This window comes from Polypterus senegalus, chromosome 9, assembly GCF_016835505.1.
Source record: "Polypterus senegalus isolate Bchr_013 chromosome 9, ASM1683550v1, whole genome shotgun sequence".
In the NCBI taxonomy this organism is placed as follows: Eukaryota; Metazoa; Chordata; class Cladistia; order Polypteriformes; family Polypteridae; genus Polypterus; species Polypterus senegalus.
In genome coordinates, this window is record NC_053162.1 from 15,484,194 (window position 1) to 15,504,716 (window position 20,523).

At 38.9% G+C, this 20,523-nt stretch overlaps 1 protein-coding gene across 4 annotated transcripts in view; it reads left to right on the top strand.

Annotated features, from left to right (window-relative positions):
- Positions 1-20,523, top strand: part of rgs3a (regulator of G protein signaling 3a) — a 493,869-nt gene that overhangs the window by 246,206 nt on the left and 227,140 nt on the right. The window lies entirely within an intron of this gene.

The window sequence follows — 20,523 nt, forward strand, 5'->3', positions numbered from 1 at the left end:
TTACATCCCGCCTGACGCGAATGTAAATGAAGCACACCAACAGTTGGCAAACTACATCACTAGTTTGGAGAACAGTCTTGTGAGCTCCCCAATTATAGTGATGGGTGACTTTAATAACGCAAGCCTAAGCATCGAGCTTCCCAGATACAGACAGCTTGTTAAATGCCCCACCAGGAACAAGAAGACTTTGGATCACTGCCACTGTGCTGTAAAGGACACATACTGGGCTTTACCTTGCACTCCACTTGGTAACAGTGACCATGTTATGCTACAGTTGCTACTTGATTATAAACAAAGGCTAAAATTGAGTGTTTAGAAAAGCGCCTACGAGTAAATAAAATGTATTATTATTATTATTATTATTTAAAATTTGCGAAACCGGTAAAGAAATCCATTTGTTTATGGATTGATGAGTCAGTCCAATTATTACAAGATTGTCTGGACTCTACAGATTGGGATATTTTTAAAAATGCTTGTGAAAACGTTCATCAGCTGACTGACAGTGTTGCATCTTATGTCAGCTTCTGAAAAGAGGTTTGCATTCCCAAGAAATCTATTACGATTTATAACAATCAAAAGCTGTGGTTCACCAAAGAACTAAGGAATCTCCATCAGGTTAATGAAAAGCCCATAAATCTGGTGATAAGGATACATACAGACTGGCCAGGAATAGGCTAAACAATGCAATCAGATATGCTAAATGGAAACACAAAAATACACTGGAGCGTCAATTTTCAGCTAACAATAGTTCCTCTGTATGGAGAAGCTTTCATTCTAATTAAAAAAAGACATCTCTTAGTGGGCGGCACGGTGGCGCAATGGGTAACGCTGCTGCCTTGCAGTTAGGAGACCTGGGTTCGATTCCCAGGTCCTCCCTGCGTGGAGTTTGCATGTTTTCCCCGTGTCTGTGTGGGTTTCCTCCCAAAGACATGCAGGTTAGATGCATTGGCGATTCTAAATTGACCCTGGTGTGTGTGCCCTGCAGTGGGCTGGTGCCCTGCCCGGAGTTTGTTTCCTGCATTGTGCCCAGTGTTGGCTGGGATTGGCTCCAGCAGACCCCCCGTGACCCTGTAGTTAGGATATAGCGGGTTGGATAATGGATGGATGGATGGACAGACATCTCCTAATGCTTACTCAGATTTGTCCCTCCCTGATAAATTTAACAAGTTTTACCGAAAATTTGAAGAAGGTGCTGAGTACCTGCAGTCCCTCTGCTCCTCCAGCTCTGAAGTGGTTTTGACACCAGCCACTTTTTTCATAAAAGCCTCCCCCCTCTCCTTTCTTTTCTGTCAAAGAATATGATGTTTGGAAGTTATTTGGAATACAGATCTCCAGAAAGTCAGCAGGTCCGGACTCACCTGCAGCAAACACGCACTGTACTAGGCAGCTCGCTCCTTCCTTCACAGACATCTTTAACCAATTTCTTGCACTGTGTACCCTTCCAGACTGCTTTAAATCTTCTCTTATTGTTCCTGTTCCCAAAAGTGATAAAATAAGCAGCCTCAATGATTACAGACCTTGCATCATTTCTAATGAAAATAGTTGAATGGCTTCTTCTAACCCATCTAATGTCTGTAACTGCTACAGATCTTGACCCTCTTCAGTTTGCATATCGAGCACATAGTGTGGGCGATACCAACAACATGGGCCTTCACCTTGTGGTGGAACATCTGCACGTTAAAGGAACTTATGCCAGAATACTCTTTGTAGACTTCACTTCAGCTTTTAACACCATTGTCCATGAACTGTTGTCAACTAAACTTCTTTAGACTGAAATGAATCCTTATATCTGTAAATGGATTTACTTTTCTGAAAACCGATAACAACACATTTGTGTGGGCTCCCACCTCTCAGACTGTCTCCCTATTAGCACAGGTGCCCCTCAAGGCAGTGTACTCCCCTCAGACCCCCCACCCCTCTTTACTCCTTGTACACCAATGACTGTCAATCCACTGATCCTTCAGTTAAAATTAATAAGTTTGCTGATGACACCACTATTATTGGCCAAATTGCTAGTTGCAATGAAACACCTTACAGAAAAGAGATGTCTCGTCTTGTGTCTTGGTGTGCTTCCAACAAATTAGTGCTCAGTACCTCCAAGACAGTGGAAATGTTCATTGAGTTTCTCAAACACTTTCAGCTGGGACATTAACACCACTTCCATCGCTAAAAAGGATCAACAGCAGTTGTAATTCTTATGCCAACTAAAGAAATTAAATACATTTTTATTTATTTTTAATAAATTTGCAAAAACCTCAAGTAAACTTTTTTCACGTTGTCATTATGGGGTGTTGTGTGTAGAATTCTGAGGAAAAAATGAATTTAATCCATTTTGGAATAGGGCTGTAACATAACAAAATGTGGAAAAAGTGATGCGCTGTGAATACTTTCCGGATGCACTGTACTTTGTCTCCCAGTTGCTTGAACCTTCAGTATGGATTAACTGAAGAGGTGGTTTGTAATGCACTGCGAGTGATTAATCTGCTCATTTACTTTTTTGAACAATTGCATGTTAAGTATGGTTCTGTTCTGAGTGGCTTTGTAAGTAGAACTAACAGAACCTTCCCATGTTACGTGATTTTACAGGTTACTTTGATTTTAATTAAAAAAAAAATAAATTGAACTTTTGCCCCAAAAGTTTGCACTTCAGTAATTATTATAAGCATGTGCAAGCCAACAATTACACTGGAAGGACTTTGCAGTCACAGAAACATAATTAAAGGAAGGAAGCTGCTATTTGATCTGTAGAGTTATGGCTGTTTTAACTTTCACATGGATTCAAGTTCTCAGTCTGTCCCATTTATTATTTGTAATGTTTGTTTTGCCTGAGGTTACTTTGGCTGAGCTCTTTCCAAGCTGAAGAATTAACAATACACTTGCAATTTTTTTTATTATATTGGATTTAATGTAAAAGTGTCAAGGCATTGGCAAATATCCCAAAGTACACAGAGATAGACGACAAGAAAATGTAAAACTCTGAATTCGTATATAAGTCGGTATCTTTAAAATCTTAGGAGAGGTAAGCATTAATCAAAGAGGCCACCAAAAGACCAATTTCAAAAGAATTTCACTCTTTCATGATTGATAATTGGCAGTTGCTTTGTACACCAGGGATTTGTAGACTTGTTGAAAAAATAAGAAGGAAAAGACGCATCTTCCAGCAGAGCATCCATCAAGAGTGAGTGAGTGAGTGAGTCAGTCAGAGTTTACCTTAAAATAGCATCTTCATGGAGCAGACCAATCCTAATCCTTCTATATAAAAGCGGTCGGGTGTCCTTCTGTCCCGTGAGTGCTACGCAGGTGCGGAGTTTCACACACGCCCAGTCCATTTTGCAATGCACGATGGGATTTGTAGTTTCGATTTTCCAGGTAAAAGATAATTTTCTACTCCAGACTGTGAGATATCTTCTTCTTCTTTCTTACTATATAAAAGCGGTCGGGATTGTCCTTCCGTCCCGTGAGTGGTAAGCGTAGCGGTATTCCGCTTATCACAGACTTACTACTTGCAGCTTGCGATGCAGGCGACATGATGTGAGCAGAGTTCTGGTGCTCCCATCGTTCCCTTGCTTTTGTGCGCGATGCGCTGGAAAAATAGACAAAATGATGTCTCTGGAAATAATTAATGTTGATGGAGTACAAATGTCTCACCGCGTAGTAAATATCAGGGGGGTTCAAAAGGGCGACCTCAATATAGAAAAAAAGTTTCAATTTCATCACAAAAATAACAGAAACTACGAGTATTAAAGTAATTCCGCTCAAATGCAATAAAACCAAATTAATGAGTTTGTATAAAATATCAAATTGATCTACATATTGAATTGCCTTAAGAAGTGGTCAACTTAAAAGTCGGTCGCCTTAAAAGGCGGGTCAGCCTAGTTAGTATAATTCAATACATAAGAAAACTTATTGAGCCTTTTGAAACGCACTTTATTGTACATTGAGTAGATTGTATGTGCTGACCATTCAGGACAATCATCGCTACAGTAGATACTGAAAAAGTATAGAATGGACAGTTCAAGTTATTTCCATCTAAAATGCAATTAAGAAAAGTTCTGTAAATGTGATTTGGATTTTAGAAGTTCATAAACCGATCTTAATAGAGAACTCCTGGCAGCACAAGTCAAAATGCTATGTGGGTATTTGCTGAAACTGCATAGCAGGCCTTTGAGAGAGGCTGAAAGAAGTGTGTGTGTCTGACAGGTTGATATGAGGCAAACAACCATAACAGGCAATCTGAGGTGTTGAAATAAGCATGAAAATAATTTGATTTACTTTAAGAAGCCAGTGTAGCTGTGTCAGCTAAAGGGTGATCTGTTCATTGGGCTTGATCCAATGCTGTATTTTAGAAGCAGCATTTTTGTACATCTTCAAAATTATTTTGGTTGTCTTATTCATAACCATAAGATTAATAAAGCTGACACTTTACAGGCATAACAGACTGCAGGGTATCTTCAATTATTTTATTAAAATTGTTAACTTAGGTCTGTTATGCAATATTATTATTTTTTTTTTTCAAAGCTACTTTGACTTCTTGGTAAAAGTATATGGTATTCTTTTAATTTGACATACATTCAAGTGTTCCAGAAAAATATTGTACTTGCCATTACAGTCATGTAAAACGTATAATCCTTATTGTCATTTAACAAAATTCCCCTCATACAATAATCTAAATTTAAAGCTTTATTTATAAAATTAATAATTTATTGAAAGTTTAGGACTTAAGTGAATAATAAATGTGATGAACATACCTATTGGTCTGAGTCTGACTTTAGATGGTAAAGGAATATGTAGGACAACTTTAAACTGTAGCCACACAGGTTAGGTCAGGTTGTGCAGATTCTTTTTCTATTTAGTTGTTTTTCCTTTACGGAGTACCTGAGTGATATGAAGCCCTTCGATCAACACAAAAGTGACAGGATGACAGTCAGCCACCAGTATGCATCTTTGTAGAGGAGCGCTCTAAAAATGAACGCAGGGCTACAGCACTTTGTGTTTCCTTTAGCGTTAGGAAAGTTAAGATGATCTTCCAAAATTTTTCTGGCCAGTTAACACAGACCATAGCATTTGCCATCTCCTGACAAACTTGTGAAGTTTTTGACACCTTTCCATTTCTTGGGAATTTCAAGGTAACTCAAAAGGCAAAGAAGTTTAGTTCTTCATCAGAGAGCTCAAATTCTATCTGAGCCAAGGCCAAAGATCTTGGGTTGGCCAGAAGATTGTGGTGCAAAAACACCCTCAAGGACTGCCTTATAAAAGTCCAAATTAGTACAACATAACTAGCTGCAGGAAATATAGAAAAATAAACTGCTCAAAAAAATTAAAGGAACACTTTGAAAACACATCAGATCTCAATGGGAAAAAGAAATCCTCCTGGATATCTATACTGATATAGACTGGGTAATGTGTTAGGAACGAAAGGATGCCACATCGTTTGATGGAAATGAAAATGATCAACCTACAGAGCCCTGAATTCAAAGACGCCCCAAAAATCAGAGTGAAAAAATTATGTGGCAGGCAAGTCCATTTTGCCAAAATTTAATTGCAGCAACTCAAAATTGTACGCAGCACTTTGTATGGCCCCTGTGTTCTTGTATACATGCCTGACAACATCGGTGCATGCTTCTAATGAGATGACAGATGGTGTTGTGGGGGATCTCCTCCCAGATCTGGACCAGGGCATCACTGAGCTCCTGGACAGTCTGAGGTGCAACCTGGTGGCATTGGATGGACCAAAACATAATGTCCCAGAGGTGTTCTATTGGATTTAGGTCAGGAAAGTGTGGTGGCCAATCAATGGTATCAATTCCTTCATCCTCCAGGAACTGCCTGCATACTCTCACCACATGAGGCCAGGAATTGTCGTGCACCAGGAGCCACTGTACCAGCATAGGGTCTGACAATGGGTCCAAGGATTTCATCCTGATACCTAATGGCAGCCAAGGTGCCTTTGTCAAGCCTGTAGCGGTCTGTGTGACCCTCCATGGATATGCCTCCCCAGACAATCATTAACCCACCACCAAAGTGCTCATGCTGAATGATGTTACAGGCAGCATAATGTTCTCCATGGCTTCTCCAGACCCTTTCACTTCTGTCATGTGCTCAGGGTGAACCTGCTCTCATCTGTAAAAAGCACAGGGCACCAGTGGTGCATCTGCCAATTCTGGTATTCTATGGCGAATGCCAATCGAGCTGCATGCTGCTTGGCAGTGAGATCAGGGCCCATTAGAGGACATGGGGCCCTTGGGTCACCCTCATGAAGTCTTTCTGGTTGTTTGGTCAGAGACATTCACACTAGTGGCCTGCTGGAGGTCATTTTGTAGGGCTCTGGCAGTGCTCATCCTGTTCCTCCTTGCCCAAAGGAGCAGATACTGGTCCTGCTGATGAGTTATGGACCTTCTATGGCCCTCTCCAGCTATAGGAATGCTTATATATATCTATACTAGTGTACTGGGTATGTGTGTGTGCATATATGTATCTTATATATAAACGTATAAGCATGAAAGTGTGTCTGTCTATCTGTCCGGCCTGGAAGTGCGAAGCTACAGCATGAAGCTCAAAGAGCTGGCAAGGTGGCCCCAAGTCGGAGACAAACTCACTTAGCCGCTAATACACAAGCGAGGCGAACGCATCGGCAAAATGAAACCTCCAAGGAGAGAGAAACTCGCTTACCTGCTGATAGACGATGGGGGTAAGCACGTCCACAAAATGAAACCACTGACTATGCATTTCAGTTTTTTTTCTGACGATTTCAAAAGTTTCTAGGAGCCCGGGCTTTTTACATCACGGGCTTACACAGCTAGTATACTGTATGTATCTAAATCTCTATATATACAGTATATATATATATATATATATATATTATATATATATATATATATATATATATATATATATATATATATATATATATATATATATATATACAGTAATCCCTCCTCGATCGTGGGGGTTGCGTTCCAGAACCCCCTGCGATAGATGAAAATCTGCGAAGTAGAAACCATATGTTTGTATGGTTATTTTTATATATTTTAAGCCCTTATAAACTCTCCCACACTGTTAACATTATTAGAGCCCTCTAGACATAAAATAACACATTTTAGTCAAAAGTTTAAACTGTGCTCCATGACAAGACAGAGATGACAGTTCTTTCTCACAATTAAAAGAATGCAAACATATCTTCTCTTCAAAGGAGTGTCTGCATCAGGAGCAGAGAATTTCAGAGAGATAGAGAGAGCGCTCGCAAAGAAAAGCAAACAATCAAAAAATCAATACGTGTGCTTTTAAGTTTGCCGAAGCACCGCAATAAAGCGTCATTTTTTAGAGGAGCGTCAGTATCTTCTAAGCAAACAGCCTCTGTGCAAACAGCCCCTCTGCTCACATCTCCTCCGTCAGGCGCAGAGAACGTCAGAGAAAGAGAGAGCACGCGAGATTAAAGCAAACAATCAAAAAATCAATAAGTGTGCTTTTAAGTATGCGGAAGCATCTCAATAAAGCGACATTTCTTAGAGGAGTGTCCGTATCCACTAGGCAAACAGCTTCTATGCAAACAGCAGCTCTGCTCACACCCTGTCCGTCAGGCGCAGAGAATGTCCGAGAGGGTGAGATAGAGGCAGAGACAAGCAAACAATCAAGCACCTCGCGGGAAGCATATCTTATAGCATTGAGGAGTTTTAGTTAATACGTAATACATGCTCTGATTGGGTAGCTTCTAAGCCATCCGCCAATAGCATCCCTTGTATGAAATCAACTGGGCAAACAAACTGAGGAAGCATGTACCATAAATTAAAAGACTCATTGTCCGCAGAAATCCGCGAACCAGCGAAAAATCTGTGATATATATTTAGATATGCTTACATTTAAAATCCGCGATAGAGTGAAGCCGCGAAAGTCGAAGCGCGATATAGCGAGGGATCACTGTATATATTATTGTATGTTTGCATGTATGTATGTTGTGAATGTTTGGAGTTGAAAACAAAACAAAGATTTGGGGATTTGCCCTGTATATTGTAGTCAATTGAGAAAGTTACCTGTCTTTTCTGAAAAATAACAAAAGAGAAATGAGAATTGTAAGGCACGCTGGCTTTATACAGAAATGGCTGGAAATGAAAATTCATAATAATAATAATTCTTTGCATTTATATAGCGCTTTTCTCACTACTAAAAGCGCTCAAGTGGTGTCAGTAATAGAAGGAATTGAGGTCATCAGGACGAGGTGGAAGTGAGATCATCTGCAAAGGAAGAGAACTGACAAGTACTGTCCTAGTCTTCTGTGGTTCTGAAAGATTGAAAGAGAAAAGTCTTTAATGCTCATTACCAACCCTTTTTCTGATGTCTTTTACACCCCGTGTTGAACCCTTTGGCTGTCCTCTCAGTGTGCGTGTGTGACAGTGTATATTTATACAGGTTATAGATTGTGACAAAGACGCTATATAGTGCCCGGCCCGGCACAGACTGACACAGAGGCACGTGTAAAACTCAACAAGACTTTTATTTTTCTTCACCTCTGGGGCACGTCTTCACCGTGAACCCCACAGGCAATACACAGTCCCACAAGCACTTAACTCCACACAGCATAATCCTTCTTCTGGCACCACCACTCCTCCCAGGCAACCTCATCCTCTTCCTCCTGATTCTGGCCTCGAGTGTTGGATGTTGGCCCTTTTTATTGCCCACCCGGAAGTGCTCCTGGTGTTTGATCACCTGTTGCTAATTGCACTTCTGGACGGGGCTGTACAGGTGTCCATGTTGGCTACGGGATCCATTCAGCACCCCCTGGCGGCCACCCCAGATCCCCACCGGGTTGTGGAGAACTCCATCTCCCATGGAACCCTGCGGGAACCTGAGGCTGCCACCAAGCGTCCTGGGGGAGGTACTGAGGAGCCCATGGCTGCTCCCCCTGAACATAAGTATAAGGGGCATCCCGGCTGGGCTTGCGACCTGGCTGCCCGCCACAAGATATAGATATGTTCTATATGTATGTATATTAATGTGTGTGTAGAAATAGATACATATGTATAGAACCCAAACTCTCCTCTTTTAAGTCAGTGGGAAACCGATGTGTTATATTATTTGAAACTGGAAAAAATCAAATACTCAGTTAGAGGATCCGTACAGACTTTTTTGAAAACCTGGCAGGATCTAATCAGTAATATTTTAAAATAAGTTCATAAAGCACAGAGAATTTATTAATTTAGGTATATTTACAAGCCTTAAATTTAACGCCGTTTGGCTTGCTCTCTCTCTCAGGGGTGGGGATCGATCTGTTCTTAACTCAATTTTTCTTTTTGTAAAAACTTGATTGCTTTGTATGGATTGTAATAAAATTAATAAAAAAAAAAAAAAAAGAGAAATAGATACATATGTAGAAAAAGATATTGAGATAAAAATATACTACATATATGAGCATATAAATCATTTATGATAAGCAACATTTATCCATTCAATTAGTTTCCTTTCGGAGTTCATTGCTATCTTCGTGATATTTGTTATGTGGAGTCCAGGACATCTGTTTTCCAAGCAACACTTTTAAAGCATTTACCAGATTAATTACTTACATATGCTGAGACTGTTGCACATCTGTTTGTTTGTTTTGCCTGATATATTTCATTATAGATTTATCATTCTTCTGATTAAATGTTTATTGATTTAGTTGTTAGGTCAGTCCTTGTTTTTAATATTGAAAATAATATTTAATAAGTGTTAAATGATTTGCTTTTAGTTTCTCTCTTTAGTTTAGTAACACTCTTCTTGAGAGGTAGGTGCACTGTCATATCAGAAACCTATATTCCATTGTAATTAGGCATTATATTTAAGCCTCTTAGCTGAAGGTTTTTTTTTTTTCCTTTCTTCCTTGACCCTAGTTCCTGTTGTGTTCACCTGTGCTTTTCATGCACTTTTTGTTTATGATGTCGGCCAGCTTTATCGTGCATTATTTCCTTTGAATAATATATTTTTGCTTTTTCTGTGTTCAGCCCTTGGCCGTATTATGACTTCTCTTTCTTCTCCACTTATAGGGAGCCATACTTTGCTGCCCACCTTTTTTACTTTAAGTCCTGAATGCCACATTGTGCCAATTATACCAGGCAGTTAAGACAAAGAAATGTCTTTGGAAATGGTCAGCCTTCTAATTGGGTATCAGCTTTACATTTGTAGAACTCTTATTTTATTCATAATTAACTTAAGGTGAAATGTCTGTAGCAATTTGAATTATTCAATGGAAAAATAATTTACAGTGCAGTCAGATTTTTAAAAATGAATCCGTTCATTCATAAATGCATTCATTTTCTGAATCCACTGCGTTCAACACAATTTCATAAGGTGCATGAACCAGACTTGTGCACACACTCTCACGCAGTTTCTGTCAGGATCAGTTCAGAGTCTCCAGTCAGATTAACTACATCAAATTAATGTAGATGAGATTTATTATAAAAAACTAAAAAGAGAGTATTAGATATACATGAGCGGAATGAAACTGCCAGGGAGAAACAGAATATTTTAGCGGGGCAGATTTTTTGTTTGACGTGAAGGTTTTCACAGTATAATCAGAAGTTAATTGCAGGTTCAAGTGCGGTCCTGTTGGCCCATGTTCTTGAGCAGGAGTGAATATGTGTCCTACCGTGATGCACTGCATCTTTATTTTATAAACTCAAGTTTTTGCTGTTTCAGAACAGATTCATTTTAAGTCCTAGCCTAGTCAATGCATGCTCTCCCTTTTTCTGCATGTGACTTTCTTCAGTTATAATATTCACTGATATGTATATTTCACATCAAAGTTGTTCATCCCTGTTATGGGAAACTGACACCAAAATGGATAAAATCTTCTTATAGTCGGACACTTTAAGAAATGTATTTTTTCATATTAAAAAAAATCAATTTTGAAAAATAAAATTGAAATGATAAAGCAGGAAAGATAAGAATGGGAACATACAGAAATTAAAGTGAAAAAAGTTGATTCGAGTGCATCACAGACAACAAATGCTGCTTGTGTTTGAGGCTTTATGTGCAGTTTTCAGTGTGGGATTGGCAATGCCCCATTTAGGTGCTGATGAAGCTCAACGACAAGTGTTTGAAATTTTTCTCCTCCAATTAAAAATACCAAATGCTGTGGGTGATATAATTTGGAAATGTATTATTTGTAACTAGCTGAAATACGCAGCATTGCCCGGGAGGAAAATAAAGTGTTTGAGAAAAATATCATTAAAAAACACAACTTTAAAAATAAAAATAAATTAAGAAACAATAAAGACTCACTAATGTGCATGTCTTGTGGTATTGTATGTATGTTATCATCCAGTTGACGCTCTGAACCGGCCAACTCTATTTAATTTCAAAAGCAACAGGGGCACAGTGGTGCTCAAACATAAAGAATGTTGGCAGTCACCTCCAGTTCGCCCTCTGGTGGTCATTCCAAGTGTCAACTGGATGATAACATACATACAAGACTGCAAGATCAAAGGAAAGAGGGTAGGTAAGGGTTGATTTCACCTTACAGTATTTTTAGTTGACCAATGAGAAACGTCTACCAAATTTCATGAAAATTGCTCCATTCAGAAGTGATGCTGGAACATACATACATACACACACACATACATTGACTTTATATTTATGTGCTATTAAAAAACTTGTGCTTCATGTACTCTACTTATACATATAACTAAATTACCATATTACTATATTACCACTGATTTTTTTAGATATGATTCATTGTTCTAAAAATATTACGTCAATAAAAATATGATACCAGTCTCTCCAATGAGGTAATAAACTTAAATTGAAAATGTTCTAATGTTCAGAACAGCTAACTAAGCCCATCACCATGTATTTTCCTGTGCTGATAAAAGTCTCAACTTTGGTCCATGGAAAAAATAATTTTGTGAGCAGGAGGAATATCACTGATGTTTTTAGTAATGGTTCTGTTTTCAAAACTGCTATAAAGACCACCATCTGGGGTCATTCTGTGTGCTGCGTCTTGTCTTTCCACAGAATTCTGCTCTTAATTAAATCTTGTAGCTGAGGGGTCAATTATTTTTTAGGTTTGATTTGCTGTACTGCAAGGTATTGATCTGTGTCCTCTTTCCTGACCCTCTCAAACTGCAGTGCTGAGCTGTGGCTCTTAGGTTTTAATCAATATCTTTGTGTGTGTATATGCATACATGTATAAAAATGTGTGTGTGCGTGTATATGTATATATATACTAATCTATATCTATACTAATAAAAGGCAAAACCCTCACTGACTGACTGACTCATCACTAATTCTCCAACTTCCCGTGTAGGTAGAAGGCTGAAATTTGGCAGGCTTATTCCTTACAGCTTACTTACAAAAGTTAGGCAGGTTTCATTTCGAAATTCTACGCGTAACGGTCATAACTGGAACCTACTTATGTACATATATACTGGCCATAGCCTGCAGCTTGGTCACCTTGTGAGGCGGAGCTGCGTCCCTCATCGTCACACCTCCCACGTAATTGAGTGCCTGCCCATATAAGGCCATCCGTCAGCGGCAATCCAATAGAAACACTCTGCCGCTAAATATTCGCGTGTGAAGGACTGTGCTTATGCAAACAAAGATGAGATGGTCAGGGTGGTGTTTGGCACAAACTCAGCGAAAGTGCAAGAGAAACTTTTAAGTGCCGGGTCCTAGCTAACATTAAATAAAGCCGTGGACATCGCACGAGATAGCATAAGCACAGCTGAGAACCTTCGATGCATGTACTCCGAGCGGCTCACATGAACTGACTGTGAATGCAGTACGCAGAGAACAAGGAAGAGCTCCAAAGAGCGCTGAACAAAAAATGCATTACACAATTCAGAAGGCAGCAAAAGAATATGAAGCGAGTGACGCATACAAGCATATTTATAAGTGCAGCTACTGCGAAAACAAAGCACGGTGTAAACCGTAAGTTTAAATTAAGTTTATAGACACCCTACCACTGGCGTTTGTCATGCCTACGACGAATACGATATTCGCGAGATACAAGTTTAAAGAGAAGACACGGGGTATAAACGAGACTTTGGATCACTTTATAAAAACAGAATGCAATGATTTGAAAATCTCATAAAGCCATATTTTTTTCACAATAGAACACAGAAAACATATGAACATATCAAATGTTGAATGTGAGATATTTTACTATTTCATGAAAAATATCAGATCATTTTGAATTGTCAAAAAAGTTGGGACCGGGGCAACTAAAGGCTTGAAAAGTAAGTGACACTAACAAAGAATCAGCTCGAGAAACATTTTGTAACTAATTTGGTTAATTGGCGACAAGTCAGTAACATGATTTTGTATAAAAAGAGCATCTTAGAGAGGCAGAGTCTCTCAGAAGAAAAGATTGGCAGAGGTTCACCAATCAAGCTGCGGCTACATATTTTGTAACCATTTCAGAATACTGTTCCTCATCATAAAATTGCAAAGACTTTGAGTGTCTCATCACATATAGTACATAATATCATCAAAAGAATCCGAAAATCTGGAGAAATCTCTGTGCGCAAGGGACAAGGCCGAAAATCATTGCCTGTGATCTTCTGGCCCACAGGTGGACTCCATTAACACTAGAATTACCAGAGCCTATGAAAAAACTCGCAGATCCATCCCACCTTAAATCGCTTCTCGCCCCTCCGTCAGCGTCTTTTGTCCTTTAAATGTGTTGATAAGCAGCAAGCAGTCTGCTATCACATACCGCACCAGCACACAGTTTTCTCAGCTCAAGTCTGTTTCCCTGCGTGTCAGTTGCTTGGAGTTGTATAGAGTAAGTAAGTCCTGCAAAATCACACCTTTTATAAATACTTTATTGTTATTTGGAACACATGCATTTAATGTGTGTTCCGAATCTACAACAATCTATGTACAGTAAACACATTGTTAAAACAGAAACGTTTTTCATGTTTTAGTAATAATTGACAAAATGTAGACATTAAGTGTATAATGTGTTAAGCCTGATTTCCAAATATCAAAGAAACACTTTCACAAAAAGTACAAATATAACAGAACAAGTGCGCTTTTATTCAAAAATATATCTGCAGAAAAACAACACGCGTTAGGGTGCGACATTGACACGCATTTACTATAATGATTACTGTAAATGATTTTAGTCCAAGGTTGCATCATAACAGAATGTACTTTTTGAATCCACTGTATAAATACAATAAATGCAATTTATTATATTTTTTCATAAAATGTTTATTATGTCTGAAATATTCTTTAGCATAAAATATATTTAAGCTACTGGGTAGATGTGCTTAGAGTCTTGGACTATACATGTATTCAAGTCAGCAGTTATACAGGGAAAAATGCGATAAAGCTCTATTGGAAATTGAAAATGTTCAGTTGTTTACTTATGATGGGGCAGTGAAACCTCATTTTCCAAGGTCTGACTGAGATGGCTATCATAGATCATGTGGTAGCTGTCCATAATGAGTCATATTGATGGTGAAATTTCTTTTTTAGTCCCATCCTTACTCATTCTTTTTATGGTTATTTTATAAGTTACAAGACAATTGGCTCTGTAGATGGGGGTTTCTTGACACCTGATTCTGTAATCCAGTTTAATTTGGAAAGGACCATGATAAATGGTAGTCACCAGGTGGTACATTAATTGTGTGGCTTTGTGTTGTGTAAGGTAAAGAGTAAAGTAGTTGACAATAGATGTGAAGTTTCTTCTCTTTCATTGTGTCTGCTGCTTTCTGATTCTGCAGCACTCATAACCACACTTTTGTGTCTGAAACCCTCCCTGCTAATCGTCAATTTTAGAGCATGGCTATTTGCTAAGGCAGAAGATGAGGTAATGCTTGAATCAGTAAGTGCGGATCACAACAATGTTTAAAATTGCGTTGCCTTGGCTGGTTCAATTTTAAGGTTATTGGATGAGGGTTTAAAATAATATGGTCAGATTACAAAGCCAACATTAAGTTCCAGATGATAGTGTAGTCAGGTAAACCTGAAAAGGTCAGTAAACGTTGATGGTTTAAATACAAACCCTCTTTGGCACATAGTTGCTGTTACCTGGTGGCCCACAGTTGATTGTCTGTGGAGTTGAAAATGGCATAGGAAAGATTTGTACAAATATAAACATAAAAAGGGTGTCACCCACGGCATTAAGATAACATGCTCCCTCTTATACATATCAAACTAACTATTCTTTTGCATCTTCTGGTTGTGATTAAGTACGTACACTCCATTAAATGTTTTTTTTCTTTTTAACATTCACAACCAAACACAGACGCTGAACAGAAGATAACCACGCGCAGCATCCCAGAATCACCTATTCCAGTGTTTCTCAAACTCAGTCCTGGCGACCCCCAGTGGCTGCAGATTTTTGTTCCAACCACATTCATAATCACTGACAACATCTGATAACACTTAGCTTATTTAATTAGATGGTATTTTTTTTCTTTTATTCGACATTCAGTAAAGCATAACAGCATGATTTTTACGTTTGTAAGGCATATTAAATATTTCTGCTTTTGCTAGAGATTTCTTTTGTTGATTTCATTATACTTTGCCCTTTCTCTGTGCAGTTTTTCCCCCTTCATTGTATCTTAATTACGACAACTTAAAACGAGCAGAGCAGACACGCTGGCAAACATCACTGAATAATCAAAGGCTGCAACTACTTTAGAGTCATACCCACTAATTAGTAAATAATGGATTAATTAAACAATTAGAACACCTAGAAAAACAGAATGAAAATCAAGATGAAAATACTGTTAAAAAGAAAAAAATGACATTATTCCTATATAACTGCTTGGTGCATTTTAATATATATATTTTTTAGCAAACTTAGTTTTCTAATTTCCATATTGTTCCCTAAACACAGAACTTGGGAAATATCAGCTCACTAAATTAGCCCAGGAGTTGAATTAAAAACAGAAGCTGGTTGGAACAAAAACCTTCAGTGACATGGGGTCCCCAGGACCGACGTTGAGAACCCCTGACCTATTCTCTGTTGCAAATCATACTGGTCTTTAGTGGGTATTTAAAGAAGAAGTCAACGGAGGACCTCTAAGGTGCTGGTTTCTCGAACTACTGATTCTATCTTCTTTCAAAAAACATGAACATTTCTTGGTGACCCCAAGCTTTTGAACTTTTAGTGTATGTCAATATAACCAGATTTGATCGTCTTTTAAACAGTATCATTAGATGAAGGTGATATAATTTGGAATAAAATAGTAAGAAATTAGATTTTTACAGTAATGTATTCAACAATCTGGGAACTCCGGTTTCCTCCCACAGTCCAAAGACATGCAGGTTAGGTAGATTAGCAATTCTAAATTGTCCCTAGTGTTTGCTTGGTGTGTGTGTGTGTGTGTGTGTGTGTGTGTGTGTGTTTGGGGGATGTGCCCTATGGTGGACTGGCGCCCTGAGCTGCTGGCGCCCTGCCCGGGGTTTGTTTCCTGCCTTGCGCCCTGTGTTGGCTCCAGCAAACCCCCGTGATCCTGTAGTTAGGATATAGCGGGTTCGATAATGGATGGGTGGATGTATTCAACAAAAAAAGAATAGATGTGTCATTTCCCTCCGTGGACAAAGTAAGCCCACCCATGACTCTAATAGCAGTTGTTGCTCCCTCATGTAGGCATTTAACTGTCTATGACATTGACTGAGATAAAGTTTTCTTCTCACTGCTTCATGCAGAATTCTGTGATGTTTGACGGGTATCTTGTACAGCCCGATTATAATCCCTTCACAGAATCTTAATGGGACTCCGATCTGGGGTTTGACTTGACCATTCTGGAGTCCTCCATTTCTTTTTCATTAATTCCTCTGTGAATTTACTGGTATGTTTAGATTTATTTTTATGTTGGAAAGTCCGCTTTTGGTTGAGCTTCAGTCTTCTAACAGATGGCCTTACATGATTGTGATACGTACTCTGGTACAATGAAGCATTCCTGGTGGATTCTTTGATGGTGAGCTGCGCAGGCCCTGATGTAGCAAAGCAGCCCTGAACCATCACATTTTCACCACCATGCTTTACATTAGTCTTTCTAGTCAAATACTGTCTTTAGTTTTTGTCAAATATCTCTTCCGGTACAATGGCCAAATACGTCTTGTCTGGTTCTCTTCAGTCCAGAGGTTATTGGTCCAGCAGTCTTGGTCTTTGGCTAGGTCAGGGGTTTCCAACTCCAATCCTGGAGGGCCGCAATGGCTGCAAGCTTTCATTATAACCATCTTCTTAATTAGTGAGCCGTTTTTGCTGCTAATTGACTCGTTTTGCTTTTTAATTGACTTGACTCAGACTCTTTATTTGTTTCTTTTCACTTAAAACAGAAAACCAACAGTTTGCCGTGGCAGAATGAGAGCAGCAACAAGTCATGATATTCAATAACGGCTTTAATTAACATCAAGAATTGGCTTCTCATTAAGAAGCTAGCTGGAGTGAAATTGGTTGGAGTTTGAAGCTGCGATTTAGCTGGTCAACTGTTGGCTACTTTCACATGTCATTTCTGTTTGGCTGCCCTTAAATAAAGAAACAAATCAATTCAGAGGGCTGAATCCTTAAAAATAGGGCTATTAAAATGAAGGGAAAAGGAGTTAATTAGCAGCGAAAACTGATCACTGATTAGGAAAAGGGTTAGAATGAAAACCTGCAGCCACTGCGGCCCACCAGGACCAGAGTTGGACACCCCTGGGCTAGGTGTTCTTTCTGGACAGCAACATTTTTCTCCTCCTAGAACACCTGCTGTGTAGATATGGTTTGTGCAGCCTCTTTCTAATGGTAGACTCATGCACTTTTACATCAACATTAACCAGAACTACCTGTACAGCAGGTCTCAAAGTAAATGTCTGAGGTGTCAGTAAGACAGGCTTCTCCAAGATCCTCTCTGACTATGGTCTGATTATTTACGTTTGATGTGGTGCACTAATTCTAACTGTTTGAGGTACTGATAAATATACAAGTGTAGTTTCCTTTTCCACATGGGAATTTGCATTTATATTTATTTAAAATTTACAATGGACTACAAAATGAAAATGCTGATGATGTTTGTAATTTTATATCACCCTTATCTATAACTACTGTTTAAATGAAGATCAAACCTTGATACAGTCATGAAAATGTTTGGGAACCCCTCTTAATTCTTTGGATTTTTGTTTATCATTGGCTGAGCTTTCAAAGTAGCAACTTCCTTTTAATATACAGTATGACATGCCTTATGGAAACAGTAGGATTTCAGTAGTGACATTAAGTTTATTGGATTAACAGAAAATATGCAATTTGCATCATAAGAAAATTAGACAGGTGTATACATTTGGGCACCTCAACAGAGATATGACGTCAATACTTAGTTGAGCCTCCTTTTGCTCCTTTGAGCCTCTAGACGCCTCCTATAGCCTTTGATGAGTGTCTTGATTCTGGATGGAGGTATTTCTGACCCCATTCTTCATACAAAATCTCTCCAGTTCAGTTCAATTTGATGGCTGGCGAGCATGGACAGCCTGCTTCAAATCATCTCATAGATTTTCGATGATATTCAAGTCAAGGGACTGTGACGGCCATTCCAGCACATTGTACTTCTCCCTCTGCATGAATGCCTTTGTAGATTTCGAACTGTGTTTTGGGTCATTGTCTTGTTGGAATATCCAACCCCTGCGTAACTTCAACTTTGTGACTGATGCTTGAACATTATCCTGAAGAATTTGTTTTCATTGGGTTTAATTTATTCAACCCTCGACTTTAACAAGGACCCCAGTCCCTGAAGTAGCCACACAGCCCCACAGCATGATGGAACCTCCACCACATTGGACAGTAGGTAGCAGGTGTTTTTCTTGGAATGCGGTGTTCTTCTTCCGCCATGCAAAGTGCTTGTTGTTATGACCAAATTACTAAATTTTTGTCTCATCCGTCCAAAGCACTTTGTTCAAAAATGAATCTGGCTTGTCTAAATGAGCATTGGCATACAACAAGCGACTCTGTTTGTGGTGTGAGTGCAGAAAGGGCTTCTTTCTCATCACCCTGCCATACAGATGTTCTTTGTGCCAATTGCGCTGAATTGTAGAACGATGTACAGATACACCATCTGCAGTGAGATGTTCTTGCAGGTCCTTGGAGGTGATCTGTGGGTTGTCTGTCACCATTCTCACAATCCTGCTCATATGCCGCTACTGTATTTTTCTTGGCCTGCCAGACCTGCTGGGTTTAACAGCAACTGTGCCTGTGGCCTTCCATTTCCTGATTCCATTCCTTACAGTTGAAGCTGACAGTTTAAACCTCTGAGATGGCTTTTTGTAGCCTTCCCCTAAACCATGAGACTGAACAATCTTTGTTTTCAGATCTTTTGAGAGTTGCTTTGAGGATCCCATGCTGTCTGTCACTCTTCAGAGGAGAGTCAAAGGGAAGCACAACTTGAAATTGACCACCTTATAAATACCTTTTCTCGTGACTGGACACCCCTGTCTATGAAGTTCTAGGCTTAATGAGCTCATCCAACCAATTTGGTGTTGCAAGCCATCAGCATTGAGCAGTGACAGGCATTCAAATCAGCAGAATGACAAGGGGACCCACATTTGTGCATAGCCAGTTTTTCACATTTGATTTAATTTTATGCAACTAAATACTGCTGCACTAAAAATTTTTTTTCAGAAAACACCCCAGTACTCAGATGTTCCTAGGAAATGAAAGACAAACCACTTTTAGCTTTTTTGTTGAAAGGAGAGTCAATTATTATGCAGGCTAAGAGAGGTTTCCAAACTTTTTCATATGATGTATGTCCATATATGTTAAAAGAGAATAAAGATTTCATGTGGTGTACTTCCTTCTTCACTCCAGTGTGTATGGACCAATAGTGAATTCAACCTACAAATCATTTATTTACAACAAAGTGCATCAGTGCACTAACTATGGCATTATACAGAATAGGTGCACATGTCAAATGAGGATATCGTGAGAAGACAGAGTTCAGCATCTTCTGGGAACCTTTAAACAAAATAAAAATGAAAATTGAAACTAAAAAGTATCTGACTTTGTGTGAATGCAATGTAAATCATTAACAATAAAATTTATGTGTAAATGGACTACACTGTAAGGAATTACTTGAACGAACAATTGCCACAGTGTCCATCTGGTGTTGTGTGCAAGAAACTGTACGGTCTGCTTTCAGGACCTTATAGTTTATTATTGGAAAGCACCTAAAAAATAAAAAATTATTACAGGTACATTGTTGTGTCACACCGAGGTTTTGAGGCAAGTTGCCAAATCAGTACAAATGACATGTTCTGATAGAAACAATATTTGTTAATTTATGGATATGTAGGTTCCCAAGCTTGTCAGAAATATTACTGGTGACATGTAAAAGGCATACACATCCCTCAAGTCTGTCTTCTACCATGTTCAATAAAATGGTGTCTTTTTATCTAAATGTTTTTGGAATTGAATAATTTACAGTAGTGAGTACCGAACATTGCAGAAAAAATTCTATTAATGGGTAGGATTGTTTTCCATGTGAACATATGCGTACATAGTTGATGACTGGTGCAGTGGACTGAAAGTCATCAATTTTTCCATTTAATGACCTTCCCTGAATTTAA